Source organism: Engystomops pustulosus, chromosome 2 (genome assembly GCF_040894005.1).
Source record: "Engystomops pustulosus chromosome 2, aEngPut4.maternal, whole genome shotgun sequence".
Classification (NCBI taxonomy): Eukaryota; Metazoa; Chordata; class Amphibia; order Anura; family Leptodactylidae; genus Engystomops; species Engystomops pustulosus.
This window is the reverse complement of record NC_092412.1, coordinates 63,813,101-63,839,903: the sequence shown is the minus strand read 5'-3', so window position 1 is coordinate 63,839,903 and position 26,803 is coordinate 63,813,101. Positions and strand designations below refer to the sequence as shown.

The following is a 26,803-nucleotide window of genomic DNA, read 5'->3' as shown; positions in this document are numbered from 1 at the left end:
TTTGGCATTTCGCCAGGCAATGAAAAGTGAATTGAACATCCCTGATCATTTTCACTTACTATTACTTTACTTTTTTGCAGAATTGTTGTAATTAACCCCATTAGTTATTTAACCTTTGATTTACCCTTTAATCATTATGTGTTATTAGTACAAAGTACACTTAAAAGTATGTTGCAGTGTTTAAAGGGGAAAAATCTGGTGGTGTTAGCTCATACATTGACATTAACCCCTTAAGGACGCAGCCATTTTACAGCTTAAGGCTCAGTCCCATTTTTTGACTTCTGACATGCGTCGCTTTATATGGTTATAACTTTTGAACACTGTTACTTATCAAAATGATTCTGAGATAGTTTTTTCCCCACATGTTGTACTTCATTTTAGTGGTAAATTTTGGCTGATAAGTTTTGCGTTTATTTACAAAAAACAAGAAAATATGATGAATTTTTTGAAATTTTAAATCATTGCGTTTTCATGCAGATAGATGTACCACCTAAATAACTTGCCGAATAACATTTCCCATTTGTCTACTTTACATTTTCACCATTTTTGAAATGTCTGGATAATTTATTTTGATGTCACGCGGCTTACAAATCGAATAGCGCTTTTCCGGATTTTCAGAATTGACTATTTTGGGGATAAATACAGTTTTGAATGAAAATTTACATATTTAGCATCAAAACCCCCCATATAACCAACCCAATTTCAAATCTGCACCCCTCAAGCTATCAGAAACAGATTTTACGAAGATTGTTAACCCCTTGAGATCTTCATAGTAATTACATCAAAATGGAGGCGAAATTTAGAATAGTCAAATTGTGCCGGTTATACGTTCATTTAGCCCTAAAATTTACACATTTCCAAAAGATAAAAATACAAAACCCACCATACAATTTGTTCTACAATTTCTCCCAAGTGCAGAGACCCCCCACATGTGGCTGTTACTTGTTTTATGGGCACACAGTGAGGCGCAGAAGGGAAGGAGCACCCTGCAGCTGCCAGGATTTTACTTTCCTCATTGGCCTCTTTTGAAGGCTGTAAAATTTTCGCTTTTGCGCTATTAGGGCCATGTGATGCCATTTTTTTTGCGGGATGAGATGCTTTTTCCAATGTTACCATTTTGGGGTTGGTATCACCTATTGTTGAAAATTTTTTTTACTTTTTTTTTTGTGGTGTTCACCGTATAGACTAATAATCATATTATCTTCATTCTATGGGTCGATACGATAACGGGGATACCAGACACGAATATATTTTCTTGCCTTTTACTAAATTTGTAAAATAAAACCCTATTGTGCGGAAAAATCTATCATTTTTGTATTGCCATCTTCCAAGTGGCATAACATTGTTACGTTTTTGGCTACGGAGCTGGTTGATGGCTTGTTTTTTGCGGGACACGTTGTACTTTGCACCAGTATCATTCTAGAGTACATATGTTTTTTTGATCACTTTTTATAGCATTTTTTGTGGGATTGAATAGGTAAAAATCATAATTTTTGGAGGGTTTATAACAGTTTTCTTTTACGGCGTTCATCGTGCGGGTTCAATAATTATTTATTTTTATTCTACGGGTTGTTACGGACGCGGTGATACTATATATGTGGGGTTTGTGTTATGATTTAGACTTTTTTTTTAGTTATATGTCTCTTTATATGTTTTGGGGCTTTTGGGCATTTTTGGTGATTTATTACTTTATTTTTTTATTGAATAATTTTTTTTTACTTTTTCACTTTTTCCACCATGGGAAATGAACAAGCAATCATCTGATTGCTTGTTCATAATAATACCCTGCAATACTTATGTATTGCAGGGCATTATCAGTGTCAGCCTATGCACTTGCATAGGGTGGCACTCTGCCAGTAAGATGACGTCACAGACGCCATCTTAACGGCAGTTCCTGCAGGTAACACTGGGGTCCAGATCGGACCCCAGTGATACCGTAGCAATGATCGGTGCCCCCCGAAAATGATTCGGGGGGGGGGGGGGCGATCGTGGGGGAAAGACACCCCAGATGCATGTTAGATCATAGTATCATAGTATCATAGTATATAAGGCTGGAAGGAGACGCAAGTCCATCAAGTCCAACCTTCAAGAATTAAATAAATGTTTTATCCCCATAACCCGTGATATTTTTTCTCTCCAGAAAGTCATCCAGGCCTCTCTTGAAGATGCCGCGGTCGCGATGACCGCGGCATTTAACGGGTTAATCACCCGCGATCAGAGACAACTCCGATCGCGGGTGTTACACTGGGGTGCCGGCTATCAGTCACCCGGCACCCCGTCTTTCCTGATGCTGGTTCGGCTCAAATCTTGAGCTGAACCGGCATCGGCTCAGCGTCCGATATATCGGACGCTGAACGCTAAGTCACTGAGCTCAGCGTCCGATATATCGGACGTTGAGCGTTAAGAGGTTAAAGGGGTATTCCCACGAAGACGTTTATATACATACTTCGGATAACAAAATAACACATTTTCTTGTAGGGTGTATACAATTTTGGTTGCCATTTTGGTAAATCATAAATGTAGGGTAGGGCAGGACAAATTGTTCTCCTGTCTGACGCTGCAGTGAGCTCCTCTTTGTAACGGCACCTTCCACTTGCATTATAAGATGAGCTCATTCGCAGAGACTTCCTGCCGGCAAGCAACGGTGTGAAGAGATTTACAAGTTACAGGCAGATAAGGTCTTTATCCAGAGGGAGGGGGGGACAGCATAGCTGAACGTGTATGTTATGGCTGAAATAGCAGTTTTGACAATGTCATTGTTATATGCATCTCATGGATCTCATCTCTCATCTCTGGTCTGTCTCATCTCTCTTTCTACATGTCAGATATTGGTGAATGCTCAAAAGCTAAATGAAAGGCTATATAAACCAGGAAAAAACGTACCCGACAGATTCTAACTACACGCGGGTTTAAAATTCAAATTGTGTCGCAAGACACGCACTTACAAGCACCGGGAAGAAGAAGGAGAACTCCAGTGGATCTCAGCAGGGAAGCGACAGATGCAGGAAATCAGGCGCACAATCTACGTGAATCGCGCCAGACTTCATCTTCGTCGGACCATCCGGATCAGGGATCGCGACAGGACCGGGTAAGTAAATTTGCCCCAGTATCTAGAGCAGTGGTGGTGAACCTATGGCACGGGTGCCAGAGGCGGCACTCCGAGCCCTTTCTGTGGGCACCCGGGCCATCGCTCCATCACACCAGACACGAGTCAAAGAATCTTCCTGCAGTTCCAAGCAACTTAAAAGATGCGGCTTTCAGTTATATATTCATACTTACTTCGCTACTTGGGACTGTAGGAAGAGGGAGAATGAATAGACAGGGCCAAATTATCTTTGGAGGACCTGCTGCTGGCCCCTACAGGTCTACAGAGGGACACTGGAAAGAAGCTAAAATTATGCAAATTTTCCATCTTTCTACTGTGTTACTGTCCTCAGGAGGCAAATATGATTGTTGAAGAACAGAGAGCAGTAAGTTACTGCTTCAATATTTGGTTGGCACTTCGCGATAAATAAGGGGGAGGTTTGGGTGTCTTTTTGGGCACTCGGCCGCTAAGAGGTTCGCCGTCACTGATCTAGAGGGATCATAAAATGTCTGCTTAGAGAATAAACACACACACTCTGGAATTTTACACTGATCATCACTGAGTTATAGGACCTTAAACAGTAATAAAACTGTGTAAAGTTGTAAAATAAGGGGTTAAAAATTATCTTTATTTTTTTTCATGGGCAAGCCCCTTTAAGTTGGTTTTCTGGTTCTCCTTGAAAAGCTAAAATAATCTTTGTACAATGTTAGCCAGTGATTAAAAAGATGAAAGATCAGAGTCCTCAGTTGGTGATACCTTTTATTGACTAACTAAAAACAGTGATAACAATTGCAAGCTTTCGAGACTACTCATGTCTCTTCATCATTCATGGTATAAGACAACATCTGAAAAGAACACACATTTATACACAAATGGACATAGTAAGGCGATGGTTGATGAGACAAGTAATAAGAAACAGGACAATCAACGGATGAGGAAAAGTAACCACTAATGGCAATAAATGTTCTTGCGCTTGGTAAGTGAGATGTTTATTGTCCCTTGATTGAGATCTGGTCCATGGCAGTGATGACCTCACTAGGTCTGATGAACAGATTTCTTAAGAGTCATAAAAAGACACAAATCCACATTCTGAGAGTGTCAAATGTAGTCATAAATTTATACTCCCAGACCCCCCTTTCTGTCTGAGATTTTAAATTGTCTTTCGATACAAGGACTTTAACCCCTTACCGACATGTGACGTAGTATTACGTGAATAGTTTGAACTTAGACTATTCTAGCCACAAATCCCTGTAGTTGAACATTTTTAACTAAAAGAAAAAGAGGGGAATTGTGTATATAATTGCAGTAGAAAAATAATTTTTATTAATTAAATATCACACTAAACATACATTTAAAAACACTTAAAATTACATGTGTTATGTGCCAATTCCATTGCATGAAGAGAAATTGTGTCAACAATTCATGCAGTGTTGCAACCTGAACCTACCCCCAAATGTACCTATTGGAACTAGTTAGCTGTACGTTCTGTAAAGTGAAAATGATGCAAAAATGTGTCATAGGTATGTACTAGAATTATATACTATGCCTCAATGACAGAACCAGCAGCAAGCGATGAATAAGTTATCCAATTGAATATAAAAATAAGATATCACCAGATCCAAAGAGGGGGTGGGAGCCGAAATCCCCACGCGTTCCGCCGCTATGTGGCTTCCTCAGGGGTAAATGTTTGTGGTGTTTAGAGCAATATTTAAACTCAAATACTTAAGCGTTAAGGAGTCTCACATGCGTGTATGCCCGGCTCGCTTGGCCCTGACGAATGTCAAGCATATTGCTTGCAGGAATTCTTGACTTTTTTTTCCAGTGTGTATGTGCACTTTTTAGACCATTACCCATTTATTTATGTAACATCAGTTTTGGCAATTTATTGCCGCATATTCAGTCCGTATTTTGGGGAGTTTATGTGATATGTACCCATTTTGGGCTTTTAATTGTGTTTTAATGCTGGATATTAATAAAGTTTATTATGTGTCATTCATACACATCTGCTTTTTTCTTTGAATATAATAGTATGTGTGTATATTTTCTGTATGTACACTGTGTGTATGGTGTATCTACTGTTTGTATATGTGTATATATATCACTGTATTTGTGATATTTATAAGAGCTTGTATTTTGTACTACATGGCGGCACACTGTATGCATTTTATACTACCTGGCGGTACTCCGTATGCATTTTATACTACATGGCGGTAAGCTGTATGCATTGTGTACTACATGGCAGTACTCTGTATGCATTTTATACTATATGGCGGTACTCTGTATGCATTTCATACTACATGGCGGTACTCTGTATGCATTTTATACTACATGGCGGTACGCTGTATGCATTTTATGCTACATGGCGGTATTCTGTATGCATTTTATACTACATGGCGGTAAGCTGTATGCATTTTATACTACATGGCGGTATGCTTTATCTATCTTATACTATATGGTGGAACACTGTGTGCATTTTATACTACATGGTGGTGCGCTGTATGCACTTTGCATTGCTTTATTTTTACACCAAATCAATATGATGCATCTGGTCCTGACACTCCCTGATATATTACATATATGTGCAGGGGACAGGGGGGCGTCTCTCTATGGCTCGCCTCAGGCAGCAGACAGGCTTGGTACACCCCTGTACATATATACACAACATCTTATATCATGTGTATCTGAAAAATGCTCTGAAACCTGATATTTATACCTCCATAACTGGTTAATGTGAAACTTGCCTATCGTGCTGGAATTTATGTATATACCAACCTATGCAGGTTTCAGAATGTACATTGTTTATGGTGTCAGTGCCTTTTGTGCATAATACAATACTAAAACAGTTCATGGACAAAATTGACTCCGTTTGTAAAAGAAAATTAGAACAGCTTCCCAAAAATTTTACAAAAATTTGGGGTCACAAATAGGTTGTTGCACATGCCATCTTTGTATGCATGTTTCAATAATTGGCACATAAAGCATACATTTCCTTTGCTTCAAATGACAGCTTACCTTTTTCCTAACGTGTTGGTATGGATTCACCCTCAGGAGAAAAAGAACCCAATAAGGAACGTAAGTCAGCAAAAACAGTGTCCTATTTACTGATGGAGTAAATTATGATGTTTTAAACTATATAAATTAACAGCAGATTAAATTACACCATTTAATTAATTTCATTTTTTTCATATAATGAATTTTGGGGAAGCATGGCATATGGGCATAACAAACTCCTATTGTATTTTGAAAGCTGCTAAAGAATTATTTCTGTTATTGTACCCTTTGATTTGTAGTGTATGTACTTTACATGTCAACATATGCTGCTGTGCACTTTGTCCTCATGCTGAACAGGGTCAAAGAACTTAACAGAGGAGGCAACTGGCTATGGAGAGGAATACAAATGTACAAAAGGGGTGCTCAAGTCTAAACAGGGATCTTTTACTTTATACCAGTATTACACGTGTGTAGTGAGAGGTAGATTTTAAGTAGGTTTGATGTGATCTGCTTTCAAGTATTATTTATGATATAAATGCCATGGGTTGGGGCATGTTTGTTTTAAACAGGCAGTTTTTCATTAAGAATATAAAATACAGTTTTTTAAAAAGTCTTTATTTCTGTATCTGGTTAACACGCATCCAGTCCTGGTATAATTCTGGGCTTAAAGGGAACCTGTCAACAGATATTGACCTGCAACATCCCCCACCGGGGCCTAGTCTTTTCTTTGGGCCTGAAGGCAGCCGGGGCCCAGAATACTGGAGTGGCTGGCGGTTGCGGCCGAGGCATGCTGTGGTCACAGTGCTTGGTATGAGGACCGGAGGGCTGTCCTACATCCTGGCAGGTCTCCAGCAGGTGGTGTGTGCAAGAAAGATGGAGGGAGAGGCTGATGTACTGGTTCTCCCTGGGGCAACCCATTAGTGTCTGTAAGATATGTCCCTTGGTAATGGATGGGGAGCCCGTGATGGTGATACAGCTGTATCCAGGGAACAGACGGAGGCAACATTGTGCAAAATAACTCACGGTTCTTTATTAGAAGAACTGCAGGCAACGGGCCGAAACGATCTCAGAACAGATGCCGGATTGTTGGATATTTCGGATTACTGGAGTGGTCATGGAGAGTGATCCTCAGGAGTAGATTCACCATCCTGGTAGTAGATACAGGATGTGTCCAGATGTGGATGCTGCAGCTTGTCCTGGGATTAGCTGTGTGTCTGTGCTAGAGGTGCACAGACACTCTCTCTTTCTCTCAGTATGTGTTCTGGTAGATGTGCTCTCTAGGAGAGCTGGGGCCTAAGAGCTGCTCATGTGGTGAGAGCATGTACTCAGAAGCAATGGAACTCACAAGAAAACAGAAGTATGGCAAAAGACCAAAAAAAAAAAAAATAAAGTATAAACAACTTTTATTGATATAAATTACACCACAACACAAAAAAAACCATAAAAACATTTAAAAGTGTGAACAACACACAAACAAACAATCCAGCAAGGGGACCTAGCATGTGATAGTGCTGGTCACCCCTACAAACCACCAGCTCCCCCTCCTAAGATAACACCCCCCTAGCCGCACAAAATCCATAAATGTATCTTATAGTGGATGAGATATCCAGTGTGTGTGGTCAAAGCTCATAATCCCGGGAGAATCAACAAAAAGTAAATCAGCAATCCTCCAACAGAACAATCTATAAGCAAGTGCAATGAGGTATATGTACAAGATGGATACACATATCTACCTGCTGCAACCGCGATGAACGCAAAGGGGAGGTGAGGGGAAGCTGGGGCACACAGCCTCATGCGTATCGCCACCCAACTGGCTTCCTCAGGGGTGACCAGGGGTGTTATCTTAGGAGGGGGAGCTGGTGGTTTGTAGGGGTGACCAGCACTATCACATGCTAGGTCCCCTTGCTGGATTGTTTGTTTGTGTGTTGTTCACACTTTTAAATGTTTTTATGGTTTTTTTGTGTTGTGGTGTAATTTATATCAATAAAAGTTGTTTATACTTTATTTTTTTTTTGGTCTTTTGGCATACTTCTGTTTTCTTGTGAGTTCCATAGTTTATATGTATAGCCTTGACCCTCATTATACTTATCTTAGGTGTGCTAGTCCCGCTTTTTTCGTTTCTGTGTACTCAGAAGCAAGGCTAAGGCCTAAGAGCAGTGGCTGGTAAGAGAGCTTGCCTCTTCCTGTCCAGGGGTTTTGTTAACTCCTGGTCAGGTGGTGGCTCACTTTCCAATCACACTCCAGTTCACATGAAGGAATACAATTGGACAATAACTTTAGAAAACTTAACCCTTGCCTGCACAGGCAGTATCTACAGCTGGTGAATAATTACCTTAATTGACTGCATTACAGTAAAGGTGAGTTAATCAGACTCCCCTAGAGGGGTCCTACAAGTAGAGGGCCTTATTCACAAGCACTCCCTTGCTTATACATTGGCAGGGGTGTTGCAGACCTAATAAACCTGGCATGTTGTCAGACATCTTAAAACCTTCCATGTTTCTTTTATGGGTCAGTGTGGTGGCTTTATCCTGAAAATGAACTTTGAAGTGAAACTTGTGGTATGAAGTTAAGGAGGCAGAGAGTTTAGTACTGAAGTCAAGCTCTCCCCCTTCCTCAGAATACCCCCTTTGCGGTATTTGATGCCCTTATGTCTATTTTTATCACTAACTAGAGCTCTAAAGGCTCGTGCATAGTGACAATCACAGCAAAGGGGGCGATCTGAGTTGCAATCACTTGACTTCCTTGCTGAGCCCTCCAATTCCCTCACTTTATACAACCAATTACTTGCCTTCAATGTTGATTTTCTGGATGATGCCACCACACTGGGACATGACAGAAACATGATCTGAGAGGTGTTTAACAATATACTGGTAATTGTTTATTTGGTCAATTTCTGCTGACAGGTTCCCTTTTACACAAGTCTTGAGAACTTTATTACCTGATTAAAGGGGTATTCTGGTGATATGAATGTCAGATACAAAAACCCATGAAGCGATAAATAAATGAATACAACAAAACTTAATGTCATTAGTCACAAAATGGAGCTTAAATAGTTTGATTTTATGATTCACAAAATTTTATGTCCTCTCTAAAGTTTGCAGAGTTATCGTCAAGATGGCCGCCACTGAAAAATACAAGTCCCAAGATCCTTTAGTTCTCAGTAACTCCTCCTCCCTCTTATACTCTGCTTCCAGTGATGATGTAATAGACTTTCTTACTCTGTTACCAAAGTAATGATGTGTAACTGCCATCACTGCACATTACATCACTGAGATGACATCTCACCACAACACTGGCCATACTGATTAAAGGGCCAGTAGCATTTTAATTCTTCATTACAGTGTGATGTCTACAGCATTTTTCTACTAAAGGGTGCAAAATTTTAACCCCTCAGCGCTCCATGGTGGATATATCTGCCATGGATCGCAGTGACTTAGTGCTCCATGGCGGATATATCTGCCACGGAGCTGATGCCGGCTCGGCTCTGGATCGGAAGCGAACTGGCATCGGGAAACACGGGGTGCCGACTGTAACTAATAGCCGGCACCCCAGTGTAACACCCGCAACCGGAGTGGGCTCCGATCGCGGGCGTGTAACCTGCTAAATGCCGCGGTCAGCACAACCGCGGCATCTAACTTGCCTCTGGGGTGGGGGGATGTCTTTCCCCCACGATCGCCCCCCCCCCCGAACCCTGTGCGACGATCGCTATGGAAGTGCTGGGGTCCGATTTGGTCCCCAGCACTGCCTGCAGGCACTGCCAGTAAGATGGTGTCTGTGACGTCATCTTACTGGCACAGTGCAAACCTATGCAAGTGCATAAGCTCACACTGCTAATACATCAGTATTGCAGGGTATTATCATGAACAAGCAATCAGATGATTGCTTGTTCATGTCCCATGGTGGAACAAGTGAAAAGTAAAAAAAAAAAAAATGTTATTCAATAAAAAATAAAGTAATAAATCAATAAAAATGCCCATAAACCCCATAACATATAAAGAGACATATAACCCAAAAAAAGTCTAAAACATAACAAAAAACTCACATATATAGTATCACCACGTCCATAAGAACCCGTAGAATAAAAGTAAATCATTATTGGACCCGTACAATGAACGCCGTTAAAAAAAACTGTTGAAAACCCACCAAAAATTATAATTTTTACCTATACAATCTTTCAAAAAATGTAATAAAAAGTGATAAAAAAAACTTATGTTTTCCAGAATGAAACTGGTGCAAAGTACAACATGTCCTGCTAAAAACAAGCCATCAACCAGCTCTATAGCCTAAAAAGTAAAAATGTTATGCCACTTAGAAGGCGGCAATGCAAAAATGATAGATTTCCCCCCACATTACGGTTTTATTTGACAAATTTAGTAAAATGTAAGAAAATATATTCAAGTCTGGTATCCCATAGAATAAAGATAACATGATTGTTAGGCTAAATGGTGAACACAAAAAAAAGTCAAAAATCCAGTACAGAATTGAAGCTTTTCTAGTCCTGCCCTCAAAAACGAGTTCCTAAATTTTCAACAATAGGTGATACCAACCCCAAAATGGCAACACTGGAAAAAGCATCTCATCCCGCAAAAAAAATGCCGTCACATGGCCCCAATAATGAAAAAGCAAACATTTTATAGTCTACAAAAGGAGGCAATGAGGAAACTAAAATGCTGGCAGCTGCAGGGCTCCTTCCCTCCTGCGCCTCACTGTGTGTCCATAAGACAAGTCACGGCCACATGTGGGGGGTCTCTGTACTTGGGAGAAATTGCAGAATAAATTGTATGGTCGGTTTTCTATTTAAATTTTTTGGAAATGTGTAAATTTTAGGGCTAAATGAACGTATAAGGGAACAATTTGACCATTCTAAATTTCACCTCCATTTTGATTCAATTACTATGAAGATCTCAAGGGGTTAACGATCTTCCTAAAAGCTGTTTCTGATAGTTTGAGGGGTGCAGATTTGTAAATGGGTTGTTTATATACGGGGGTTTTGATGCTAAATATGTAAAGTTTCATTCAAAATGGTATTTATCTGCAAAAGAGTAAATTCTGAAAATACGGAAAATCGCTATTCGATTTGTAAGCCGCGCAACATCAAAATATATTATCCAGACATTTCAAAAATTATGAAAATGTAAAGTAGACATATGGGAAATGTTATTCAGCAACTTATTTAGGTGGTAAATCTATCTACCTGAAAATGTCATGATTTAGAATTTCAAAAAAGTGAAATTTTTAAAAAAATTCATCATATTTTCGCAAAACTTATCAGCCAAAATTTACCACTAAAATGAAGTACAACATGTGGGGGAAAAAACAATCTTAGAATCACTTTGATAAGTAACAGTGTTGAAAAGTTATAACCATATAAAGAGACGCAGGTCAGAATCCAAAAAATGGGGCTGAGCCTTAAGCTGTAAAATGGCTGTGTCCTTAAGGGGTTAAATAACCATTAATAATAATAATAATTCTTTATTTATGTAGCGCACACAGATAACGCAGCGCTGCATAATGCATGTCAAATTGGTCCTAATAACATATTAGCTTACATTTTACTGACCCATTTGTATACGAATTATGCTTATTCCTGGAATACTTCTTCAAATTGAGTACACTGGAATATTGTGAGGAAGACACCTAGGCCCACATTTATTAAAGCGTTTGCACCAGTTTTCTATCTGACTTTGCACTGAAAAGAAAGTGAAAACTGCTTGAACATGTTATTTATAAAGTGCCTGCGCACGTTTTGTCTTATTGGTTGCATTGTGTACGACAAGACAGAAAAAATGTGCATTAGTGCGAAGTCAGTTTACGCCATATTTATTCCTGACGTACCCCACAATACTGTCTTCTCCACAATTCTACAAAATGAACAAAGTCTATCAAAAAATGGTGCCCACTTCCAGAGCAGTGCAGGGGGCATCAGATTAATAAAGAAAGTGAACCAGTTTTGATTAATAGTTTGCACTATTTTTGATAAATATGGGCCTTTATGTTACACATGTAAATTTTCCACTACTGGAAAGGTGGCATAAAAATATGTTACATAATAGCACAATAACAATGGAATCTATTAAGATTATCTAGAACATGAGCTATTATTATTGTTTTGTAACCTTAATGGTTAAAAATTGCATTCACTTATTTATATGCCTTTATGATACAGTCCTTAAAGGAAACCTACCACTTTAAAATGGTAGTTATAACCCTCAAACACCTTGCACCAGCTCAGGGTGAGCTGGTGCCGGAGCATATCTGTTAAGGTTGGGTAACACAAAAGACAGGGGATAGTGTGCCCTGAGCTTGCCCCAACCTCTGTCCCTTCCTATAGCCCCCCCCCCACTCTAAACCGTGGGGCGACTACTTGAAGACTCGAAATACACTGGATAAGTGTGGGAAGGGAAACACAAACAGACTGACAAACATAAAACACAAAAGAATGGTAAACTAGCCAGAGTCACAACGAGAGGGAACGTCAAGAACAAAGTCAGTAGGCAAAGAGTCAATGTCAAAAACTAGCCGAGGTCACAACAATACAGATACAAATACAGAGTAAATCAACCTAATGCAGCAAGCGAGTGATGAAGGGATTTCAAACACTGGCACAGGTGACTAGTGAAGCTGCAATTTATGCAGCCAGAACTCCACCTCCAGAACCTGATAGGAGCTGGACAGCTTCTGGGAATTAACCCCTCATGGTGCAGAACAACCAGGCACCATGCAGAGGTACCACAAGTCCCAGCAGTTCCGAACACAACTCCTAGACAGCGCAAGATCCTAGCAGCCGCTGCCCAGGACTAGAGGTGGAGTTTGCACGGATACGCGTCGGAGAACGCTGCTGGCACCACCAGAAGAACCAGAAGTCCCAGCATTCTCCCTAGCGAACCTGACAATATCTTCATAATTTTCAGAAACTGCTGTATTGCTTGAAAAACTCGTTTATTCATTAGATGTCAACCCCCCTTCGGTGCACCATGATATGATCTCGGCGCACCATGCGCCCTGAATAGGGAGAGCCGGCGACATCACCAAGCTCTCGGGCACACTCGCGTCTGCGAAGCCGGCCAGGATAAAAAGTTTAAGTTGCGCAGGCGCGAGTCGCGAGTGTGCCCGAGAGCTTGGTGACGTTACCAGCTCTCCGGCACTTTCTATTCAGGCGCATGCACGGTCGTGTGCATGGTGCACCGAAGGGGGTTTGAAATCTAATAAATAAACGAGTTTTTCAAGCAATACAGCGCTTTCTGAAATTATGAAGATATGCTCAGTCACCAGCTCACCCTGACCTAATGCTGAGAGCGAGTGATGAAGGGATTTCAAACACTGGCACAGGTGACTAGTGAGGCTGCAATTTTTGCAGCCAGAACTCCACCTCCAGAACCTGATAGGAACTGGACAACTTCTAGGAATTAACCCCTCATGGTGCAGAATAACCAAGCACAATAGCAGGCACCATGCAGAGGTACCACAAGTCCCAGCAATCCAGAACACAACCCCTAAACAGCGCAAGGTATTAGCAGCCGCTGCTCGGGGCGCACGACAGAGTCCGCTGGTAGCGGGCGAGAGGTGGAGTTTGCGCGGATATGCGCCGGAGGTCGGAGAACCACCAGAAGAACCAGAAGTCCCAGCATTCTCCCCAGCGAATAGGGTCCAAATAGGGTTATGCCACACATGGCATTTTTGGTCTGTTTTCAGTAAGTTTTTGACCATTTACCATGTGTTTGGCTGCTTACAACCTGTTCCATTTTCCCTCTTTTACTTTTTCACTTTGAGCATTCCAATAACTTTTTATAATTATTCCATTTCAACAGATCAATGCCCATGTCTATGTCTGTTGCTTTAAGGCCCCTGTCTGATCAGGGTGCTATCAGGGTTTGGTCAGTGAAAAACTGACATTTTGCATCAGAGTTCAATCAGTTTTCAGTTCAGTGTCTCATTTTTTCATGCATATTTTTTTGCCAATTTCAATGCATATTTCACACGCAGATAACGCACGTGAAAAGTAATCAAGACTGAGGTCTATCTTTTCTATGGCAATTGATGCGTGAAAAAACGTATTCGATTTGCATGTATCTCAGAGTGCAATGCGTTTTTGATGCATCTCCATGGGTGCGTGAAAAAAAATGCAAGTCTGAAAAAGTTTGTTGATTACAATGGGACAGAGTGCAATGCAGTGTGAAAGAGGCGTAAGACTGGGTGTAAAACATGTAAAACAGGGGTTAAACAACATGGCTCATGTGCCAGTTGTTTAACCCCTTCCGGCCCCTAAACGTGATAGTACTTCCAGCTTCTGGCACTGGTTATGGCAGTGATGGCGAACCTTATAAAGACTTATTCCCCAAACTATAACCCAAAGCTACATATTTTTCACAAAGTGCCAAATGCCAATTTAATGTAACTTATCGCTCCCTGCTTTGTCACAGATTCAAACGTATTGGCGTCCTGAAGACACCAATACAGTAGAAAGATGGAGAAATTCAGATTATTATTGTGGCTTCCCTCTAAGGTCCCCTTAACAGGATGAATCGCAGGCCCTGAGAAGGGGCTTCAATGATAATCCCGCTCTGTCCACTCCACCTTGCTCCTCTCTTCAAGTCACTTTAATATAGTGCTGAACATGGCATGTTCTGGGCTGCATGTGACTGCAAGAGGAGGAGTCATGAATGGTGACCTTTGTGCTGGGTGATGGCCTGGGTGCCCACAGAGAGGGCTTCGAGTGCCACCTCTGGCACCCATGCCATAGGTTCGCCACCACTGGTCTAGGATGTCTGCGACGGGAGCCGCCGCACGCATAAGGGTTTTCCCCTAGGGATCCCCCGTGCCTCTTACCGGGGATCCGATCCTCTTAAGGGCAGCCCTGAGGTTTGCCAAGTGCCCCAGGGCTGCCCGTTGCCTGCAGCAGTCACACCCCTTGCGGGTCTAACTATAAACTGTCTGTGCAAAAGGATGCGTGGCAGACAGTTTACACTGCACGACAATACATTAGTATTGTAAAAAAGAACAACACTGCTAAAAAGAACAACTCTGCTCGCAAAAAATAAGCCCTTAACCAGATTTCTCATCCAAAAAATAAAAAAGTTCTGCTCTAAAAAGATGGTGATGCTGAAATTAACCAGATTTTCTCCAAATTAGTTTTGGTTCAGTGAAATTAGGGTAAAAATCCATATAAATGAGGTACTTTCATAATTGTGGCGACCCATGAACTAAAAATAACATTATTTTATGGTATGGTGATCGGCCAAAACAAAAAACAATTTACAAAAATTGATGATTTTCTTTTCCTTCACCAACAAAAAATTATTTCATTAATTGGTTATATATTCACTGGAAAAGTGCATCTCATATGGCAAAAAAATGAGCCCCTATATGTCCAGATTAAAAAAAGAAAAAAAATTATTGCTTGTACAATTTGATATTGCAAATCTGCTCTGGATGGCACCACCTTCCATTTTATGCCCGGCCGTGGGCCCATACAGTTGATTACCAACAAATATGGGGTATCTGCATACTTGGGAGACATGTAATCCATTGCTTATGTTTAATTTTCCTCCCAAAATGAATTTATAGTCCAAAAATGTTGTCCAAAAAACACCTAAAGCGTTAACAAACTTCTTAAAAATGCTTTTCCATACGTTGAAGGGTGTAGTTTCCAGAATGGGCTGATTTACAAGTCTTGCTATTATTTAGTCGATTGAAAGTTGAGCTGGTTCCTCTAAAAACAGGTCTTGGCTTTTTGTCAATAAAATGTGAAAAATTTAATTTTTTAAGTCATGTGAAGTACAATGGGGCTTATTTACTAAGTCTCCGTGGATGCACTTTTGTCGGACTTCCCGACGTTTCCAGGTTTTGCGCGGCTGTGACAGGTATTTAGTCGCAGTGGATTGTGTCGCACATGATCTGGTTTTTTTGCGCAGCTGCACTGGCTTTCATGGGACTGAAATTGGGATAGGATAATCTGACTGATTCGGACTGAGCGCTGGATTTAACTTTCAAATTGTGTCGCAAGATGAAGCACTTACATGCATTAGGAAGAAGAAGGTGAATTCCGGCAGACCTGAGCAGGGAAGCGACACATGCAGGATATCGGGCGCACGATCTCGGCAGAGTGAATCGCGGCAGAGTGCATGATCACAGGACAATGCACTTTCTGTGACCTCCGGATGGGTGAGTAAATGTGCCCCAATGTGTCATGAGAAAACAATTTCACAATCCCCTGGATATGTTAAAGCGTCCCAAAGCTATAAACCACTTTTAGTGACATAGGGCAGATCCTGAAGGGGTTAAACATCGACCAGCACAAGTCCAAAAACAACATGTGCATGAGGCTTTACTTATTAAAAATCCAGAACTTTATAATAAATATGTGTATGTGTTTTGTAAGTAGGAACATGTGTTTCTCCCTTGAGATCTTCAGATCTATTGAGTAACAAAAGTAATGGAACATAATTCTGATTCGTAATTTCCGTGTTGCATTTAAAATTAATTTCAAAGTGCAAAGCAAATGAACGCAGCCTTAAATGACATCTACCACCAGAATGAAGGATTGTAAATCAAGCACACTGACATACTGGTGTGTGCCCCTCTGCCAGGATCTGCTCTTCTTTAAGCATCTTATACCTTTGTTTTTAACCGGTTCGCGACCGCCCGCCGTGTATTCACGGCGGCGGTCGCGTCGCGCTGCATGGAGAGGGCTCACGGACTGAGCCCTCTCCATAGCCGGTAAGTCTTTGCTGCATATTGCAGCAAAGGCTTACCGGTAACATCCGCGATCGGTGCTAGCACCGATCGCGGGTGTTTTTACAGCGAGGGCTGCCGGCAAAGCTGCCGGCAGCCTCAAACAGATAGCGGCGCATGGGCGCCGCCATCTTACCTGGGATCGCCGCTCCCCGTGACGTCATCGGGGGGCGGCGATCCGTCTCCATGGTAGCCTCGGGTCTTCCGAAGACCCGAGGCTATTTCGTTTTAACCCCTTCATTACAATGTGCTGATAGCACATTGTAATGAATGAAGAAGAAAATCCCCATATACTGCCATACTGTAGTATGGCAGTATATGATAGGATCGATCAGACAACCTAGGGTTAAAGTACCCTAGGGAGTCTGAAAAATAGTATAAATAAAAATAAAAAAAAGTTAAAAAAAAAAAAAATTATAATAAAAAAACCTAAAATTTCAAATCACCCCCCTTTCCCTAGAACTGACATAAATATAAATAAACAGTAAAAATCATAAACACATCAGGTATCGACGCGTCCGAAAATGCCCGATCTATCAAAATATGATAACGGTTTTCCAATGCGTTTAACCCCGTAACGGAAAATAGCGCCCAAAGTCGAAAATGGCACTTTTTTGCCATTTTGAAAAATCTAAAAAAATCTATAAAAAGTGATCAAAAGGTCGTACAGTCCTAAAAATGATATCATTGAAAATATTATCAAATTTCGCAAAAAATGACACCACGCACAGCTCCGTACACCAAAGTATGAAAAAGTTATTAGCGTCAGAAGTTAGCAAAATCAAAAAAATTATTTTTGTACAGGAGGTTTTAATTTTTGTAAATGTATGAAAACATTATAAAACCTATACAAATTTGGTATCCCCTTAATCGTACCGACCCAAAGAATAAAGTAGACATGTCATTTGAGTCGCTCAGTGAAAGACGTAATATCCAAGCCCACAAGAAAATGGCGCAAATGTGTTTTTTCACCATTTTCATTGCATTTGGAATTTTTTTCCCGCTTCCGAGTACATGGCATGGAATATTTAATACCATCATTATGAAGTGCAATTTGTTACGCAGAAAACAAGCCGTCACACAGCTCTTTACGTGTAAAAATAAAAAAGTTATAGATTTTTGAAGGTGGGGAGTGAAAAATGGACATGAAAAAACAGGAAAGGGCCCGGTCCTTAACCGGTTAAGAAAAAAAGGCTTAAACATTATGAAAATGAGACTGAGAGGCTCCATTAACACATAAGGAGCTTGGAGTCTCTCAGGCTAATTTGAAGAATTTTAAAAGCCTTTTTTGTAAAAACCAGGGCATAAAAAGCTAAAAGAAGAGCAGAGCCTGCCAGGGGGGCACACCCCAGTATGTCAGTGTGCTTGGTGTACAATCCATCATCCTGGGGGTAGATTTCCTTTAACCCCTTAAGGACGCAGGGTTTTCGGCTGATTTCTCGATCTCCAACTTCAAAAATCCATAACTTTTTCATTTTTACGTGTACAGACCTGTGTGAGGGCTTATTTTGTGCGTAACCAATTTTACTTTCCCGTGATGTTATTTATTTTAACATGCCGTGTACTGCGAAGCTGAAAAAAAAGTCCAAATGTGGAAAAATTTTAAAAAAACCGCACATGCGTCACGTTCTTGTGGGCTCAGTTTTTACGACTTTCACTCTTCGCTCCAAATAACATGCCTACTTTATTCTTTGGTTCGGTGCGATCGCGGTGATACCAAATTTATAAAGGTTTTATTGTGTTTTAATACATTTTCAAAAATTAAACGAATGTGTACAAAAAAGAAAAAAAATGTTTTGCCATCTTCTGACGCTAACTTTTTCATACTTTGGCGCACGGAGATGTGTGAGGGGTCATTTTTTGCGAAATGAGGCAACGTTTTCATTGCTACCATTTTGAGGTCTGTGCGACATTTTTATCATTTTTATTTCATTTTTTATGTTATGTAAAAAGGTGTAAAAGTCACATTTCGGACATTTGGGCGCCATTTCCCGCCTCGGAGGTCACCGCCGGCCGTAACCGTTTTTATAGTTTGATAGATCGGGCATTTTGGGACGCGGCGATACCTAATATGTTTGTGATTTTTACTGTTTGTTATGTTTTATATCCGTTCTAGGGAAAGGGGGGTGATTTGAACTTTTAATATTTTATTAATTTTTTTTATTTTTTAAACTTTTTTTTTTCACTATTTTTTAGACCATCTAGGGTACATTAACCCTAGATGGTCAGATCGCTCCTACCATATACTGCAATACTACAGTATTGCAATATATGGCATTTTTGCAGGTCATACATTACAATGAGCCACTGGCTCATTGTAACGAACCTGCATAAGCCATGTAGCCTCGTGTCAAAAGAAGACCCGAGGCTACCATGGCAACCGATCGCCGCCCCCCCGATGACATTCGGGGGCGTGGCAATCGGGAAAAAGACTTTGCCGGCAGCGTTTAGAGGGTTAATAGCCGCGATCGGTGCAAGCACCGATCGCGGTTATTAGCGGTGGGGGTTTTGTGCAAAATGCAAAAACCCCCACCTCTGTATGAAGAGGACTCAGCCCGTGAGCCCTCTTCATACATCCCTTATACCTCTGCGCCGTAGAGCTACGGCGCAGAGCGTTAAGGGGTTAATATTTTAAAAGCGTCAAAGATGATACTAATGCTTTAATTGTCAATAACATTTTATTACTATGCTGATGTAGACCGCACCCACTGCTAACTCCTCTACCTAGCATAATATGTTGACTGGTGCCATCTGGTGGTATAAATATGTGATGCAATGTGAAACAATTAGAATCTTGTACTTGAGAACATCTCCAACTAAGGCCGGCTGCACATTTCATGGACTGCACAACTTGAACAGGACAGGAGTCCTTGCAACATACACAAATATGATGTAAGGACTCCCTGTATGCAGGCCAAACTGAACATATGATTTATATCAACATGAGGAGGGAAAAAAGAACTGGATCCGCACATCCACACATCATACAAGGGGCTACTGCCGCTAGGCTACATTTTCATGACAAACTTGTGGATATTAGTTACATTTTGATAAAATTGTATAAGCCCACTAACCATTTCACGGTGACCTCGCTGTAGTGGGTCCCTACGCTATTATGTGTGGCATCACATGGCATCCACTGCCGCTGCAGCACAGCACCGGCCGGGACCAAGACTCGGTTGCCCCCCATCACCCATACTGGCAGGCATCACAGAAGCAGCAGATACCATGTGAACGGGACAAAGGGCTCACCATGTGTGAACAAGTCTTTAATACTTACTGTTCCATGAGGTCTCAGGCTGAGAGGAAGTAGGTGGCCCCTATATGCCGTCTCCTGCTAATTTTAAAACTCCTGGATCGAATCATAGTATCATAGTATATAAGGCTGGAAAAAGACGCAAGTCCATCAAGTCCAACCTTTAAGAATTAAATAAATGTTTTATCCCCATAACCTGTGATATTTTTTCTCTCCAGAAAGGTATCCAGGCCTCTCTTGAACATGTACATAGAGTCGGCCATAACAACCTCCTGCGGCAGAGAGTTCCACAGTCTCACTGCTCTTACAGTAAAGAACCTTTGTCTATGGCGATGGTAAAATCGCCTCTCCTCTAGGCGCAGAGGATGCCCCCTTGTCCTGGTCACAGGCCTAGGTATAAAAAGATCTTTGGAGAGATCCCTGTACTGTCCGTTCAGGTATTTGTACATTGTAATGAGGTCTCCCCTCAGTCGTCTTTTTTTCTAAACTGAATAATCCCAAATTTTGCAATCTGTCATTGTATTCTAGTCCCCCCATTCCCCTAATAATCCTGGTTGCTCTCCTCTGCACCCGTTCCAGCTCTACTATATCCTTTTTATACACTGGTGCCCAAAACTGTACACAATATTCCATGTGTGGTCTGACCAGGGATTTGTATAAGGGCAAAACTATGTCTTTATCATGAGAATCTATTCCTCGCTTGATACATCCCATAATTTTATTTGCTTTGGCAGCAGCAGCCTGGCTCTGGTCACTAAAATTAAGTTTACCATCCACCAATACCCCCAAGTCCTTTTCAGCTCCACTTTTACCAAGTAATTGACCGTTTAGAACATAATTATACTTTTTGTTTCCATGGCCCAAGTGCATAACTTTACATTTATCTACGTTAAACCTCATCAACCATTTCTCTGCCCACTCCTCAAGCTTCCACAAATCCCTCTGTAATGCTAAACTATCGACCTCAGTATTTATTAATTTACACAGCTTAGTATCATCTGCAAATATTGAAACTTGACTGTGTAAACCCACTACAAGGTCATTAATAAAAATATTAAAAAGAAGTGGCCCCAATACTGACCCCTGTGGCACTCCATGGGGAATGAATTATATGTAAACTACCATCATAATCGAGCATGATAAACCAGGGACACTTACCCATAGACCCTGCTACTGTGGCTGTGGTAATCTTCTTATATTTCATATCCATGGTTTACTTTCTTTTAAAATCAACTTTTTAAATTTTGCTAATGACCCCGAGCCACATCTATGATGGAACAGTTATACTGTCTCACCGTCCTCCCCTGCTCCATCAGCACTTGGTGCAATGTGGTGTATGGTAGAATTCAGGGTCTTCATGGTTACCATAACTTGTTGCATCATGAACTGTTTGTGTGGAGCTATCCTCCATAGAAACAATGCACCTATATATCCTATGAGGCATACCAGTATAGTTCTACTGTGTTCATATAGAATCTGACCCTTCCAATGAAATCATAGGCCTCAGCTGTACAGTAAGAGGCCCTACGCAGCACCATAGGCTTCTATTGTGGTTCTGTTTACAGTGTGTATAAGAAAATATTACATTACACAAACAAGACTGCTTCCTTCTATAACAGCGCCACCCCTGTCGATGGGTTGTTTGTGATATTGCAGCTCTTCCCTAGATGGTTCCATATGCATAATAAACTGACCTGCTATATGATGAGATTTTCCAGACACTACTCAGTTGAGCCCACAAGTCCGGCCTTTGTTCTCGTGAGATGAAGAAAATTAGTCACACCCTCCTTAATCCAAAAAGAAACACAGGAAACTTGAACACACCCTCAATCGGGTCCTTGCAGAGACGGTAAATAAAACAAATAGTTCCAGCTTTGCAGATTACTTCCCAGCATAACCTTAGGGCTAAGGAATTTCTCTGACTGTTTCCAAGTTTATTTGTAAATAGAGAAGGATACTAGTGATGGGAATTCCGGCTCTTCTTAGTGATCTGGCTCATTAGGCTCAGCTCATTAAAAAGAGTCAGCTCTTCTAGCTCCTGAATGGCTCCCTATTAAATGTATAATAGGGAGCCGAAGTCCAGTCAATCCTCCCACGCCACTTCACTTTTAACCTGATTGTATCAGGTTAAAGGGGGTGTGGTGAGCCGGTTAGGGGCATGGTTAAGTGAGCCATTGGCTCACTGAGGTGAGCCAGCTCACGTCGTTCACCGACACATAACTAAAGGAGACATAGGGGCACATTTACTAAGGGTCCGTCGGACGCATTTCCGTCGGTTTTCCCGAATATTTCCGTTTGCCCTGAATGGCACACGCGATCTGATTGTGGCGCATTGGCGCTGGCTTGCATGTGACACAAATCAGGGGGTGTGGCCGTCGGACAACCCGACTGATTCGGACAAACCGTGGAATTTAAAATTCAAATTGTGTCGCAAGATCAAGCACTCACATGCACCAGGAAGAAGATGGTGAACTCTGGTGGACCTGAGCGGGGAAGTGGCACATTCAAGAAATCGGGCGCACGCTGTAAGTGAATTGCGGCAGCTCCGAATCCTCGTTGGACATTCCGGATCGGCAGAGGCAACGGGTAAGTAAATGTGGCACATAGAGTTGCAGGCTTAGAGAGCTATTAAGTATATAGTGAGCACACAATTAAACAGAACTTTAGACCTGCTCACCATATTACTATACAGGCAGGTTTGTTCTTAAGTTGAATTTGTATGTAAGTTGAAACTGCATATTTTATAATTGTAGTTCTAGACAAATTTTTTTTGACCCAGTGACAATTGGAGTTTAAAATTTCTTTGCTGTAATGGGACTAAGGATTATCATTAAAGCTTCATTACAGACACCTTACAGCTGATTATTGCAATCTAGGACTATAGTAAAGCAGTCAGAGAGCTTCACCAGAGGTCATAGGGGGCAGAGGGGTCTGTCTTTAACTAGGGGTCGTCTGTAAGTCAGGTGTCCTTAAGTAGGGGACCGTCTGTACTGCAACCAGTTAGAGAACAAAGTTCAATCCTTGTATTTGGTTCCATGAGTACATTTGATACATGTATACAAACCACATCTAAGCAAAATATACAACGGGGACAGGAACGGGGACAGGTGAGTGGTGCAGGCGCTGTGCTGGCGGGGCGAGAGGAGCGCGTGTGAGCTTGTGACCCCCGATATGGGTCACGGGAGCACCCGTGACAATTTCACATGTATAATTCCAAACTGTCTCTATCAGTCCTGGTGTACACAATTTGGTTGCGCCTGGATCCGACTGTGAATCATCTAACTATGCTTGGATTATTCTCATGAATAGCTTCTCTTGTCTGCACATTGCAGTTCTCTCTGCATCCTGACCCTCCCCCTTTCCTACATTACACGACCCGCTGGGACTTTCCTGCAGCAGCAGCAGAGCCTAAAGCTACAGACAGATGTAGCTAAACCGTGTACATTGATTTTCTAAGCACGTTGTTGTTAGGATCAGTGGATCCTCTGGACCACCGCGGGAGATGTAACTAGCCAACACCCGGAACCGGAGCCTAGCGGCACCTGGTATTCACCAGAGCCCGCCGCAAAGCGGGTTGGACTTGCTGCGGCAGGATACCACTAGGTCGTTCCCAGGTGTGACTAGCCCACGGTGGCAGCCGAGGTCGAGGTACCTTAGCGGATGACAACTCGTAGTCGGGTCCAGGCACAGGGTCAGGGCAGGCGGCAGAGATGCAACGTCAGGTCCAAGTCCGGGGTCAGCAACGGGAGGTCCAGGCAGGTGGGAACGGGAACACAGGCACACGGAACACAGCAACACGGAGGAACTCAGGTAACACAGGACTCAGGAGCGGGAACACACAGGAATACACAGGATCGCAGGGAAACACAGGAACGCAGGAATACTCGCTTGGAAGCTTTCTCTAAGGCTATGAGGCACAAAGATCCGGCAAGGAACACAGGAAGAGGCAGATTCTTAAAGGTGAGGTGTTCAGCCAGTGCACCAATTAGCGGTGCGCTGGCCCTTTAAATTTTCGGCCGGAGCCGCGCGCGCGCCCTAGGAGGCGGGGACGCGCGCGCACGGCAGTCCGAGGGAGAGCAGGAGCCGGGAGAGGTAAGAGACACCGGGCAGCAGCGGGGGCACGTGAAGGAGCACGGATGCGCCCGCGATCCGTGACAGGGATCGCGGGAGCACCCGTGACAGTTGTCAGCACAGGGGAATCATGAAGTATTTGCTTAGAAAGTCTCCTCCCACACAGACCATGACTGAGTTATAGAAGCTAAAACAGCAATAAAACTGAGTAAAATGTAAATGGTCAAAAATTATCTTTAATTTGTAAACATAACAAGGGGATTAAAATTTGAGAACTTTCTTTTATGGACAATCCTCTTTAATCATTGGTTATTTATAATATGCAGCCCAGTTATTTTCTAGGTCACAATTAGTTCAGTATCAGATTAGTTTAGTATCAGATGCTTTTTTTAAAGAAAGATTTCTTAAAAATTTGATTATACTGATATCTTCATTCTTCTCAACAAACTATAAAAAAAAATCTTAATGTGTACTAGATTTTAGGTCTCATAATATTAAGTGCAAGAACTAACAAAACACATTTCTGGAGGATGTATGGGCTACGTAAGAATTTGTAACGTGCCAAAATCAGATTAGAGCAGCAGCTATTTAAAAAGGTGGAGGAGGTGAAAGATCACGGTAAGGCTATGGGCGGAATCCAGCTGAGCAGGTTGTTAAATTTGCAGCCGGTTTGGAGAAATTGGGAGAAGCCAGAGTGTTTTCCATATCCCACATAGAAGTCTGGGGGTCTATACACCATCTCACGGGCCACAGTTGGCCTGCAGCCTGTGAGATGATAAGAAGCTGGCCTATTCTGGTCCTGGCAGCAGAATAACATTACAGAGTTCATTTCTTGAGGATGGTACGGGCTAGATAAGAATTTACGACCATGCCAAAATCAGGTGGAGGAGGTGAAAGATCATGGCCAGGGTTGGAATCCAGTGTATTCTCTCTAACCAGTTGTTAAATTTGCAGTCTGTTTGGAGAAATGGGGAGAAGCCTGAGTGTGATCCATAGCCCCCATACAGCTCTGGCAAATCACCATGGCTTGTGTCTCCTTGCTCTGCCATACACCCTATCACAGGCCTCAGTGGGCCTGTAGCCTGTCAGATGAAAGAAGCTGGCCCCTGGCACCACAATAACATTACAGAGTACCTCTCCACTGGGTGCTAGGCTTCACTGGCTACAGACAGCAGATAGCTGAGTATTAACTTTTGTTTTGGCTATTGTGGGGCACTATTGGCTTCTGTAAAGTGGGGGCACTTTGACTTTTGGGTATTGTAATATGAGGGCCCAGTAACTGATACTGTGACTGTTGGATACTGTGGGGGAACTGTAGTATATTACCTACTAAGAAGGGCACTGTTACTATATTGACTACTGAGGCCAGAACTATAACTATATTGGCTAGTGTGGGGTAATGTGACTATATTGGCTTCTGGGCACAATGACTATAATGAATACCGTGGGAGCACTGTGTTTATATTGGTTATTGTGGAGGAACCATTGCTATATTGGATATTGTGGAGGTATATTATTACTATCCTGTTGGAGTGAGATAACAGTATAAAGTTTGTGTAAAGAAGGTGTAGGAGATGATGACAGCTGTAAGAAGCTGTCAAATGGGTAAGTTAGATTAAGAAACTGAAAAAGAACTCCTATCATATGTGAGTCACTAGATTTACAGTAAATGCTTGTGCTACACGTGAGATCCTTTGAGGAGGAGCTACATGAAGTCTTATTGTAATGCAATTTACCTATAGAGCTACAGTGGCAGTACACATCCATTCTTGTGCAGTGCACAGCCATAAATTGAGTGCCATGGAATCCTGTGCACTTATTAGTTAAATCAATCAATACCACTACAATTAGTATCTGTGTAGCCCATGACTTATTGTCAATCAGGCGTTATTCGTCATTGTCAGTGGTGACTGCATATCCCTGTGACGGGAGACATTGTTATGCCTAGCTATTAAGCTACTATTACATATACAGAGGAATACAAAAGCATGATCCAAAATTGTTAGAAAATGCTAATTTAGAATTATAATTTCACTGGAAATATACTTATTTACAGACCAGTCATTTTTGTGCTGTAACTACAAGATCAGGTCTGCATCGTCCAGTCAGGGCTGACGCCAGCACCAGGCATACCCGGGCAAGTGCCTGGGCCCTTCTGGGGGGGCCCAAGCGGCCGGTTCTCAGTCCCCAGGATCCTCAAAGTGTTTGGTGAGGGGTTTGTATATAATTAATCCCTGGGGGCTGTACATTTTAGAAATATGATGTGGTTGTATAATTATAAATAATAATAATTCCTTATTTATATAGTGCACACATATTCTGCAGCACCGCACAGAGCTTGTCACATTAGTCCCTGTCCCTATAGGGTTCACAATCCAATCAACCTACCGGTATGTTTTGTAGTGTGGGTAGAAACCCATACAAACTCTTTGCAGATGTTGATCTGGATGGGACTCAAACCCAGGACCCCATCGCTGCAAGGTTGTTATGCTAACCACTTAGCCACTGTGCCGCCCTTGTATCTAATAGGGGGCTGTATATAAAATAACCATGACAGGGCTGTTTTGGAATAAACTAGGGAATATTTTACTTAGTTTCTTAATTTTTAATGCTGCCACATGAGTTCACTGCAAATGGGCCCATTGAGGCTCTCTTGCCCAGGGGTCTAC

At 41.9% G+C, this 26,803-nt stretch overlaps 1 protein-coding gene across 1 annotated transcript in view; it reads right to left on the bottom strand.

Moving 5' to 3' along the window:
• The window catches only part of LOC140117840 (retinol dehydrogenase 7-like), a 53,530-nt gene extending 31,721 nt beyond the window's left edge, over nucleotides 1–21,809 (bottom strand). The window contains exon 1 of the mRNA XM_072134966.1: nucleotides 21,758–21,809. The gene's annotated coding sequence lies outside the window, so the exon portion shown is untranslated. The remainder of the gene's footprint in view (nucleotides 1–21,757) is intronic.
• Between the last annotated feature and the right edge of the window lie 4,994 nt (nucleotides 21,810–26,803).